The following is a 12,194-nucleotide window of genomic DNA, read 5'->3' as shown; positions in this document are numbered from 1 at the left end:
GGTTTGCAGTGAAATAGACACAGTAATTTTTTTGAGCTTTGAGCTTGTGGGCCGAAATAGAGCCCCACTTCACTTTAAGACTGAAGGAGTAGCCGACACCGCCTGAAGCGCACCGTGATTTTGACCAACTTCGGCTCGATTTGCCGGAGCTTGGGGGATATTTTCCAGTTTCGGGGACTCTAAACTAACTCCTGATTGTCTTGGTTTTCAGTGAAATGGACACAGCGAACCTTTTTGGACGCTGACTCTCGAGCTTCTGGACCGAAATATAGCCCCACTTTACTTAAACACTGAAAGAGTAGCCGAGACCGTCTTGCGCAAATCGTGATTTTGACCAACTTCGGGTCGGTGTCCCTGAACTTGGGGGATATATTCCATTTCCGCGGCCTCTAAACTAACTCCTGATGGCCTTGGTTTTCAGTGAAATGGACAAAGGAAAGCTTTTTGAACACTCTCTTTGCAGCTTCTTGGCCGAAATAAAATCCCACTTCACTTTCAGACTGAAATAGTAGCCGAGACCGCCTCACGCGCATCGTGAGTTAGACCAAGTTCAGCTCGATTTCACGCAACTTTTGGGATATTTTCCAGTCCGGGGGACACTAAACTAACTCCGGGTTGCCTTGGTTTGCACTGAAATGCGCACAGCATAACTTTTTGAACGCTCACTTTCGAGCTTCGGGGCCGAAATATAGCCCCACTTCACTTTAAGGCTGAAACAGTAGCCAGTACTGCATTTCGCGCATCGTGATTTTGACCAACTTCGGCTTGCTTTCCCGGAACTTGGGAAATATTTTCCAGTCCCGCAGACCCTAAACTAACTTTTGATAGCTTTGGTTTGCAGTGAAATGCACACAGCAAAACTTTTTGAACGCTGACTTTCGAGCTTCTGGAGAGAAATATAGCCCGACTTTACTTTAAGACTGAAAGAGTAGCCGAAACCGCCTTACGTATATCGGAATTTTCACGAACTTCGAATGGATTTCCCGGAACTTGGGGTATATTTTTCAGTCCCTTGGACGCTAAGCTAAGTCCTGAAAGCCTTGTTTTGAAGTGAAATGGCCACAACAAAACTTTTTGAACACTCACTTTCTAGCTTGTGGGCCGAAATATAGGCAAACGACTTTGAGACTGAAACAGTAGCCGAGACTACGTTACGCGCATCATGAATTTGATCAACTTCGGCTCCAATTCGCGGGACTTGGGGGATATTTTCCAGTCCCGGGGACTCTAAACTAACTCATGATGGCCTTGGTTTTCAGTGAAATTCAGAGAGCAAAACTTTTTGAACGCTCACTCTCGAGCTTCTGGGCGGAAATATACAGCCACGTCACATTAAAACTAAAAGAGTAGCCGAGACTGCTTTACGCGCATCGTGATTTTGACAAACTTCGGCTCGATTTCCCGGGACTTGGGGGATATTTTGATGTCCCGGACACTGTAAACAATCTGCTGATGTGGCTTGGTTTGCGGTGAAATGGACACAGCAAAACTTTTTGAACTTTGACTTTCTAGCATCTGGGCCGAAATATAGCCCCAGTTCACTTTAAGAATAAAAGAGTAGCCGAGACCGCCTTACGCGCATCGTGATTTTGACAAAATTGGGCTCGATTTCCCCGAACTTGGGCGATATTTTCCAGTCCCGAGGAGTCTAAACTAACTCCTGATCACCTTGGTTTGCAGTGAAATGAACACAGGAAAACGTTTTGAACTTTCACTTTCTAGCTTCTCGGCCGAAATATAGCTCCAGTTCACTTTAAGAATGAACGAGTAGCCGAGACCGCCTTACGCGCATCGTGATTTTGACAAAATTGGGCTCGATTTCCCCGAACTTGGGCGATATTTTCCAGTCCCGAGGAATCTAAACTAACTCCTGATGGCCTTGGTTTGCAGTGAAATGAACACAGGAAAACGTTTTGAACTTTCACTTTCTAGCTTCTCGGCCAAAATATAGCTCCAGTTCACTTTAAGAATGAACAAGTAGCCGAGACCGCCTTACGCGCATCGTGATTTTTACAAAATTCGCCTCGATTTCCCCGAACTTGGGCGATATTTTCCAGTCCGGGGGACTTTAAACTAACTCCTGATTCCCTTGGTTTGCAGTTAAATGCAGAAAGCGTAACTTTTTAAAGGGTCACTTTCGAGCTTCTGCGCCAAAATATAGCCCCACTTTACTTTAAGACTGTAAGAGTAGCCGAGACCGTCTTACGCGCATCGTGATTTTGACCAACTTCCGTTCGATTTCCCGGAACTTCGAGGATATATTCCAGTCCCGCGGACTCTAAACTAAGTGCTGATGGCCTTGGTTTGCAGTGAAATGGACACAGCACATTTTTTTGAACGCTCACTTTCGAGCTTCTCGGCCGAAATATAGCCTTACTTGACTTTAAGACTGAAAGAGTAGCCGAGACCGCCTTACCGCATCGTAATTTTGACCAACTTCGGCTCGATTTCCCGGAAGTTGGCGAATATATTTAATTCCCGGGGAAGCTAAACTAACTTCCGATGGCCTTAGTTTACAGTTAAATGGACACAGCAAAACTTTTTGAACGCTCACTGTCGAGCTTATGGGTCGATATCTAGCCCCACTTAACTTTAAGACTGAAAGAGTAGCCTAGACCGCCTTACGCACATCGTGATTTTGGGATACTTCAGCTCGATTTCCCGCAAATAGGGGGATATTTTCGAGTCCCGGGGACTCTAAACTAACTCCTGATGGCCTTGGTTTCCAGTGAAATGGACACAGGAACACTTTTTGAACGCGCACTTTCGAGCTTGCTGGCCGAAATATAGCCCTACTTCTTTTTAAGACTGAAAGAGTAGGCGGGAGCGCCTTACGCGTATTGTGATTTTGAGGATCTTCGGCTCGATCTGGCGAAACTTGGAAGATATTTTCCAGTCCCAAAGTCTCTAAACTCACTCCTGATTGTCTAAGATGTGAGTGAAATAGAGACAAAAATTTTTGAACCCTTACTTTCGAGCTTCTGGAGTTAAATCTAAGCCCACTTTACCTTAAGACTGAAAGAGTAGCCGAGACCCCAATAAGCGCATCGTGATTTTGACTAACTTCGGGTGGATTTCCCGTAACTTGGGGGATATTTCCAGTCTCTTGGACGCTGAACTAAGTCGTGATGGCCTTGTTTTGCAGTGAAATGGACACAGCAAATCTTTTTAAACACTCAGTTTCGAGCTTCTGGGCCGAAATATAACCCCACTTCACTTTAAGACTGAAAGAGTAGCCGAGACCGCCGTAAGCGCGTCGTGATTTTGACCAACTTCGGTTAAATTTCCCAGAACTTGGGGGATATTTTCCAGTCCCGGGGACTCTAAACTGACCCCCGACGTCCTTGGTCTGCAGTAAAATGGACAGCAAAATTTTTTGAACGCTCACTTTTGAGCTTCTGGGCCGAAATATAGCTCCACTTGACTTTAAGAGTGAAAGAGTAGCCGAGACCGCCTTACGCCCATCGTAATTTTGACCAACTTCGGCTCGATTTCCCGGAACTTCGGGGATATTTTCCAGTCCCGCGGACTCTAAAGTAACTCCTGATGGCCTTGCTCTTTAGTGAAATGGACACAGCACAACTTTTTGAGCGCTCCCTTTCGAGCTTCTGGGCGGAAATATTGCCCCAGTTCACTTAAAGGATGAAAGAGTAACCGAAACCGCCTTACGCGCATCGTGATTTTGACCACCTTTGGCTCGATTTCAAGGGAAATGGGGGATATTTTCCGGTACCGGAGACTCTAAACTAACTCCTGATTGCCTTGGTTTGCAGTGAAATGGACGCAGCACAACTTTTTGAACGCTCACTTTTGACCTTCTCGGCCGAAGCATAGCCCTACTTCACTTTAAGACTGAAAGACTAGCCGAGACCGCCTTACGCGCATTGTGATTTTGGGCTACTTCGGCTCGATTTCCCGGAACTTGGGAGATTATTCCCAGTCCCGGGCACTCTAAACTAATTCCTGATGGCCTTGGTTTTCATTGAAATGGACACAGCCAAACTCTTTGAATGTTCACTTTCGAGCTTCTGGGCCGAAATATAGCCCCACTTCACTTTAAGACTGAAAGAATAGCCGGGACCGCCTTACGCCCATGGTAATTTTGTCGAACTTCGGCTTGATTTCCTGGGATTTGGGGGATATTTTCCAGTCCCGGAAGCTCTAAACCAACTCCTGAATGCCTTGTTTTTTAGTGAAATGGACACAGGTAAAAGGGGCGCACGCTGGGTTTCCAGGTTGTAGGCCGAAATATAGCCCCACTTTATTTTAAGACTGAAAGTGTACACGAAACCGCCTTAAGCAAATCGAAATTTTTAGCCACTATGGCTCGATCTGCCAAAACTTGGGGGATATTTTCCAGTCCCGGGGACTCTACCCTAACTCTTGATGGCCTTAGTTTTCAGTAAAATGATCACAGGTGATAGGAGCGCACGCTCGGTATCGAGGTTCTGGGCCGAAATGTAGCCCCAGTTCATTTTAAGACTGAAAGAGTAAACGAAACTGCCGTAGGCTTATCGTAATTTTAAGAAAGTATGGCTCAGTTTGCCGAAACTTGGAGGATACCTTCCAGTCTCGAGGATTCTAAACTATCTCCTGATGGACTTAGTTCTTAGTGAAATGGACGCAGGTAAAAGGAGAGCACGCTCGGTGTCAAGCTTGTAGAACCGAAATATAGCCCCACTTCATTTTCGGAGTAAACGAGTAGCCGAGACCGCCTTACGCGCATCGTGATTTTGAGCATCTTTGGCTCGATTTGCCGGAATTCGGGGAATATTTTCCAGTCCCGAGGACTCTATGCTAACTCCTGATGAACTTAGTTTTCAGTGATATGTACACAGGCAAAAGGAGCGCACGCTCGGTGTTGAGCTTGTCGGCCGAAATATAGCCCCACTTCATTTTAAGATTGAAAGAGTAGCCGAGACCGCCTTACGCGCATCGTGATTTTGAGCAACTTTGGCTCGATCTGCCAGAATTTGGGAAATATTTTCCAGTCCCAAGGACTCTAAACTAACTCCTGATGGCCTAAGATGTCAGTGAAATGGACACAGGTAAAATTAGCGCACGCCCGGTCTCGAGCTTCTAGGTCGAAGTATAGCCCCCCTTAATTTTAAGACTGAAAGAGTAGCCGAGACCGCCTTACGCGCATCGTGATTTTGGGCCACTTTTGCTCGATATCCCGGAAATTGGCGAATAATTTAAAGTCCCGGGGACGCTAAACTAACTCCCGATGACCTTGGTTTGCAGTTTAATGAACACAGCAAAACATTCTGAACGCTCACCTTCGAGCTTCAGGGCCGAAATATAGCCCTACTTAAATTTAAGACTGAAAGAACCGCCGAGAGGCCGTTACGCGCATCGTAATTTTCATCAACTTCGGCGCCATTTCCTGGAACTTGGAGAATATTTTCCAGTCGCGGGGACTCTAAACTAACTCCTGATGGCCTTGGTTTGCAGTGAAATGGACACAGCAAAACTTTTTGAACGCTCACTTTCGAGCTTGTGGGCCTAAATATAGCCAGACTTTACTTTAAGACTGAAACAGTAGCCGAGACCGCGTTACGCGCATCGTGATTTTGATCAACTTCTGCTCGCTTTCCTGGAACTTGGGGAATATTTTCCAGTCCCGGGGACTCTAAACTAACTCCTGATGGCCATGGCATGGCAGTGAAATTCACAAAACACAAGTTTTTGAACGCACACTTTCGAGCTTCTAGGCCGAAATATAGTCCCACATCACTTACGACTTAAAGAGTAGCCGAGACCGGCGTGCGCGCATCGTGATTTTGACCAACTTCGGGTCGATATTCCGGAACTTGGGGGATATTTTCCAGTCCCAGGGACTCTAAACTAACTCTTGATAGCCTTGGTTTGCAGTGAAATGGAGACAGCAAAACTTTTTGAACGCTCACCTTCAAGCTTCTGGGCCGAAATATAGCCCACTTTACTTTAATACTGAAAAAGTAGCCGAGACCGCCTTACGCGCATCGTGATTTTGACAAACTTCGGGTGGATTTCCCGGAACTTGGGGGATATTTTCCAGTCCCTTGGACGCTAAACTAGGTGCCGATGGCCTTGTTTTGCAGTGCAATGAACACAGCAAAGGTTTTTGAACGCTCACTTTCGAGCTTGTGGGCCGAAATATAGCCATACTTCACTTTAAGACTGAAACAGTAGCCGAGACCACGTTTCGCGCATCGTGATTTTCATCAACTTCTGCTCGATTTCCCGGATCTTGCGAAATATTTTCCAGTCCCGGGGACTCTAAACTAACTCGTGCTGGTCTTGGTTTGCAGTGAAACGGAAACAGAAAAAGTTTTTGAACGCATACTTTCGAGCTTCTGGACCGAAATAGAACCCCACTTCACTTGAAGACTGAAAGAGTAGCCGAGACCGCCTTACGTGCATCGTGATTTTGAGCAACTTCGGCTCGATTTGCCGGAACTAAGGGGATATATTCCAGTTCTGAGAACTCTAAACTATTTCCTGATGGCCTTGGTTTGCAGTAAAATGGACCCAGCAAAACTTTTTGAACGCTCAATGTCGAGCTTCTGGGCCAAAATATAGCCCCCCATAACTTTAACACTGAAAGAGTAGCTGAGACCGCCTTACGTGCATCGTGATTTTGAGCAACTTCGGCTCGATTTGCCGGCACTAAGGGGATATATTCCAGTTCTGAGAACTCTAAACTATTTCCTTATGGCCTTGGTTTGCAGTAAAATGGACCCAGCAAAACTTTTTGAACGCTGAATTTCGAGCTTCTGGGCCAAAATATAGCCCCCCATTACTTTAACACTGAAAGAGTAGCTGAGACCGCCTTAGGCACATCGTGATTTTGACAAACTTCGGGTTGATTTCCCGGAACTTGGGGGATATTTTCCAGTCCCGGGGACTCTCAACTAACTCCTGCTTGTCTTGGTTTGCAGTGGAATGGACACAGCGAAAGTTTATGAACGCTCACTCTCGAGCTTCTGGGCCGAAATAGAGCCCCATTTTACTTTAAGACTGAAAGAGTAGGCGAGACCGTCTTGAGCGAATCGTGATTTTGACCAATTTCGCGTTTATTTCCCGAAACTTGGGGGATATATTCCAGTCAAAGGGACACTTAAGTAACTCCTGATGGCCTTGGTTTTCAGTGAAATGGACAGAGCACAACTTTGGAGCTTCTGGGCAGAAATATAGCCCCACTTTACTTTAAGACTGAAAGAGTAGCCGAAACCGCCTTACGCACATCGTAATTTTGACGAACTTCGAATGGATTTCCCGGAACTTGGGGGATATTTTGCAGTCCCTTGGACGCTAAACTAAGTCCTGATGGCCTTGTTTTGAAGTAAAATGGACACAACAAAACGTTTTGAACCCTCACTTTCTAGCTTGTGGGCCGAAATATAGCCACACTTCACTTTAGGACTGACACAGTAGCCGAGACCACGTTACGCGCATCATGAATTTGATCAATTTCGGCTCGATTTCCCGGGACTTGGGGGATATTCTCCAGTCCCGGTGACTCTAAACTAACTTCTGATGGCCTTGGTTAGCACTGAAAGTGACAGAGCAAAACTTTTTAAACGCTCACTTTCGAGCTTCTGGGCCGAAATATTGCCCCACTTCACTTTAAGACTGAAAGAGTAGCCGAGACCACCTTACGCAAATCGTGATTTTGACCAACTTCGGCGCGATTTACCGGAACTTGGGGGATATTTTGGAGTCCCGAAGACTCTTAAGAGTCCCTGTCCATAAAAATGGAAAATAACTCGGCAAGGGTCAAAAATTCGATTTCGCTCATATTTTTATGGTAGATAGGCTAGGGCATGACAAAAACTACTGGATAGTTTTTTTGGCAAAATATCCTTTTGTTTCAAAGAAATATGCAAATTACCAAATTCCGTTAAAATCGTCATTTAACGCGCCATTTTATTACACAAGTTTGAGAACCTCGCATGCAGAACCACATCATTCTTCCGTCTTTAAAACACTCAAATATTTTTGTACAATGTTTAAATGTGTACTGGGTTTATTTTAGGGAATGTTGCGTTGTCTTTTTGGGTGCAAAATAATTAAATTTCGAAGACATGTATTTCATTCACTTAAAAGTACTTCGTGAATATAATTAATTTTCACCATGTGCGAAACCTTCAAATGGATCAAGCTTCTGGTGGTTGAATCGCAGAAGGATGGTCTACAGATTCCTGTAAAAATTTCTTTAGGCAAATGATTGTGAGCGACACGAGAACCTTTCAAAGTACGTCAAAATTGCAAATATTTGACCATCCGTCGTCAAATTTCAATTTACGGGTTAGACGTATATTTTAGCATGCGCCACATGATTTGACCTATGTTAAATTGAAATAGACACAGAGCTGATAATTTCGAAATGTTCTTACCTCATTTGCAGTAAAAGGCAGGTGCAAAACCGATTTGACGTGTTTCTCTCACCATTCGTCGCACAAAAAGCAGAAGTTTGCTTTTGTTTACATAACGTCCGATGTACATCGCCAACTGTCAACTTATTTAACGGTCGAATACCATGAATCTGTGACCCTCTTTCGACACATATGATCACCACTGCATCTAAGTCTAAAACGGCTGAGTCATTTGTAGATAGTTGCTTGCTTTGCACTACACCAAAATATTACGTTTGATCATCATGGTTTGATGGCTTGAATCCTTGCTTGCAGCGGTTCCTTGTTCGTCACGGAATGCTGTCATCCCATTTTAGGGGGTAGGGGTAGGACAATTTCTATCCTAATACCTAAGGCTCCGTAAGGCTTGGAATCATTGGGAGCACATAATCGTGTTGAGTAGGAAGAGATTGAATTAAGAAATGAAAAGAATGAATAGTTTACCATTGCCCCTGTTGTTATCTTTTACTCGACCACCGCTACCTACATGCCCTGCGTAATACTGTAACGCTAAACTCATACCTAGGTCTTTTCGCGCTGTGCAATTATTTTTGGTTTACATGTAATACAGTGGGCTACCCTCGGGGAAATGGGTGGTGACCGCTTAATGGGGCTAGCCGCTTAAATAGAGGTTGGTGTACCTTGAATATTTAATTTTTCACTGTCGGGCTATAAATTACTTGGTGAACATTCAAGACAATCATGATAGACGTGTGTTTGAATTATCACTCGTCATGCACCTTCAATTTCAGACTCTTATCTGCCATCGCCCTTTCCAAAACAAAGTTCTTAAATTTTGGGTGGCCACTTAATAGGGGTAAAGACAATAATGAAACCCTTATCGGAATGACCAAATGGTGGCCGCGGAGGTAACCGGTCAATAGGTGTTTTATTTATAATATTTTACTGACGATAATTTTGGACTGTATTGACAACAACATACCAATGCCTCGCCACTAAGCAAACAAAATACGCCAAATAAAATGGCATGGCCAGGTCTATTTACTCACGCAATTACTAATTAAATTTAGTCTGTTTTTCTCATGAATTAGACAGGTTGTGATTTCCTATTTTTATTTCGGCTAGTTCTTGCTTCATTGATCTATAATTTGCTTATGGCGATTTTCTTAAAATTCTAGTGAGTACAGCCACTAGCTTTATCAGCTGTTGTCTGAAACGTCAGAACGTACAACAAACGTGATTTGGACCGACGCCACGTACACTATGGAACGCGATTATATAAATATACACATATTATTATATAGATGAACAAACAGGTGAACAGTGATTAAATTGTTTCAGTTATCCCGAGAGTACTCTATACAACATAGATCAAAATGTGCAGCATATGCCGTGACAGCATTGCGTGACAAACAAATAACGGCTGTAAGATTGTGCTACGCCGACACGCTTATCAGCAATGGTCAGCAATCGATCAAACGCAATATTTTGGCGAAGCGTAAAGCAAGCAACTATCTACAAATGACTCAGCTGTTTTAGACTTAGATGCAGTGATGTTCATAAGCGCAGAAAGATGGTCACAGATTCATAGTATTCGACCAATAATAGGTTGACAGTAGACGATGTACATCGGACGTTAACCTTGTGTAAACAAAAACGAACTTCTGCTTTATGTGCGACGAATGGTGAGAGATCGACTAGAAACACGTCAAATCGGCTTTGGACCTGCCTTTTACAACAAATAAGGTTAGAACATTTCGAAATAATCAGCTCTGTGTCTATTTCAACTTATTATAGGTCAAGTCGTGTTGCACATGCTAAAATATACGTCTAACCCGTAAATTGAAATTTGACGACGGATGGTCAAATATTTACATTTTTGACGTACTTTGAAAAGCTCTCGCGTCGCTCACAATCATTTGCCCAAAGAAATTTTTACAGGAATCTGTAGACCATCCTTCGGCAATTCAACCACCAGAAGCTTGATCCATTTGAAGGTTTCGCACATGGTGAAAATTAATTATATTCATGAAGTACTTTTAAGTGAATGAAATACATGTCTTCGAAATTTAATTATTTTGCACCCAAAAAGACAACGCAACATTCCCTATAATAAACCCAGTACACATTTAAACATTGCCCAAAAATATATGAGTGTTTTAAAGAAGGAAGAATGATGTGGTTTTGCATGCGAGGCTCTCAAACTTGCTTAATAAAATGGTGCGTCAAATGACGATTTTAACGGAATTTGGTAATTTGCATATTTCTTTGAAATAAAAGGATATTTTGCCAAAAAAAACTATCCAGTAGTTTTTGTCATGCCCTAGCCTATCTACCATAAGAATATTAGCGAAATCGAATTTTCGACCCTTGCCGCGAAATTAAGAATTTGTCGGATTTTTACAGGCAGGCACTCTTAAGTAACCCCTGATGGCCTTGGTTTGCATTGAAATGGATACAGCAAAACTTTTTGAACGCTCACTTTTGAGCTTCTGGGCCGAAATATAGCCCCAGTTCACTTTAAGACTGAAAGAGTAGCCGAGAAGGTCTTACGCGCATGGTGATTTTGACCAACGTCTTCTCGATTTTCCGGAACTTGGGAAATACATTCCACTCCCAGGGACTCTAAACTAACTCCTGATGGCCTTGGTTTGCAGTGAAATGGACACGGCAAATTTTTTGCAGCGCTCACTTTGGAGCTTCTGGGCCGAAATAGAGCCCCACTACACTTTAAGATTGAAAGAGTAGCCGAGACCGCCTTAGGCGCATTTTGATTTTGACCAACTTCGGCTTGAGTTGCCAGAACTTAAAAGATATTTTCCAGTCCCGGGGACTCTAAACTAACTCATGATGGCTTTGGTTTACAGTGAAATTCAGAGAGGAAAACTCTTTGAAAGCTCCCTTTCGAGCTTCTGGACCGAAATATAGCCCTACTTCACTTTAAGACTGAAAGAATAGCCGAGACCGCCTTACGCGAATCGTTATTTTGAGCAACTTCGTCTCGATTTCGCGGAACTTGGAGGACATTTTCCAGTTTCGGGCACTGTAAACTACTTCCTGAGAGCCTTGCTTTGCAGTGAAATGGGCACAGGATAACTTTTTGAACGCTCACTTTCGAGCTTCTGAGCCGAAATATACAGCCACGTCACTTTACGACTAAAAGAGTAGCCGAAACTGCTTTACGCGCATCGTGATTTTGACAAACTTCGGCTCGATTTCTCGGAACTTGGGGGATATTTTGATGTCCCGGAGACTGTAAACTATCTCCTGATGCGGCTTGGTTCGCGGTGAAATGGACACAGCAAAACTTTTCGAACTTTCACTTTCGAGCTTCTGGGCCGAAATATAGCCCGAGTTCACTTTAAGAATGAAAGAATAGCCGAGACCGCCTTACGCGCATCGTGATTTTGACCAACTTTGGCTCGATTTCCCGGGAAATGGGGAATATTTTCCGGTACCGGGGACTCTAAAGTAACTCCTGATTGCCTTGGTTTGCATTGAAATGGAGAGAGCAAAACTTTTTCAACGCTCCCCTTCGGGCTTCTGAGAAGAAATATAGCCCCACTTCAGTTTAAGACTGAAAGAGTAGCCGACACCGTCTTACGCGCATCGTGATTTTGACAAACTTCGGCTCGATTTCCCGAAACTTCGGGTATATATTCAAGTTCCAAGGACTCTAAGCTAACCCCTGATGGCCTTGGTCTGCAGTGAAATGGACACAGCAAATTTTTTTCAACGCTTACTTTCGAAATTCTGGGCCGAAATATAGCCCCACTTCACTTTAAGACTGAAATAGTAGCCGAGACCGCCTTAGACGCATCGTGATTTTGACCA

Source organism: Orbicella faveolata, unplaced genomic scaffold, assembly GCF_042242905.1.
Source record: "Orbicella faveolata isolate gen_17 unplaced genomic scaffold, um_ofav_v1 contig_13, whole genome shotgun sequence".
Classification (NCBI taxonomy): Eukaryota; Metazoa; Cnidaria; class Anthozoa; order Scleractinia; family Merulinidae; genus Orbicella; species Orbicella faveolata.
The sequence above is the reverse complement of the archived record's forward strand: the minus strand, read 5'-3'. Positions refer to the sequence as shown.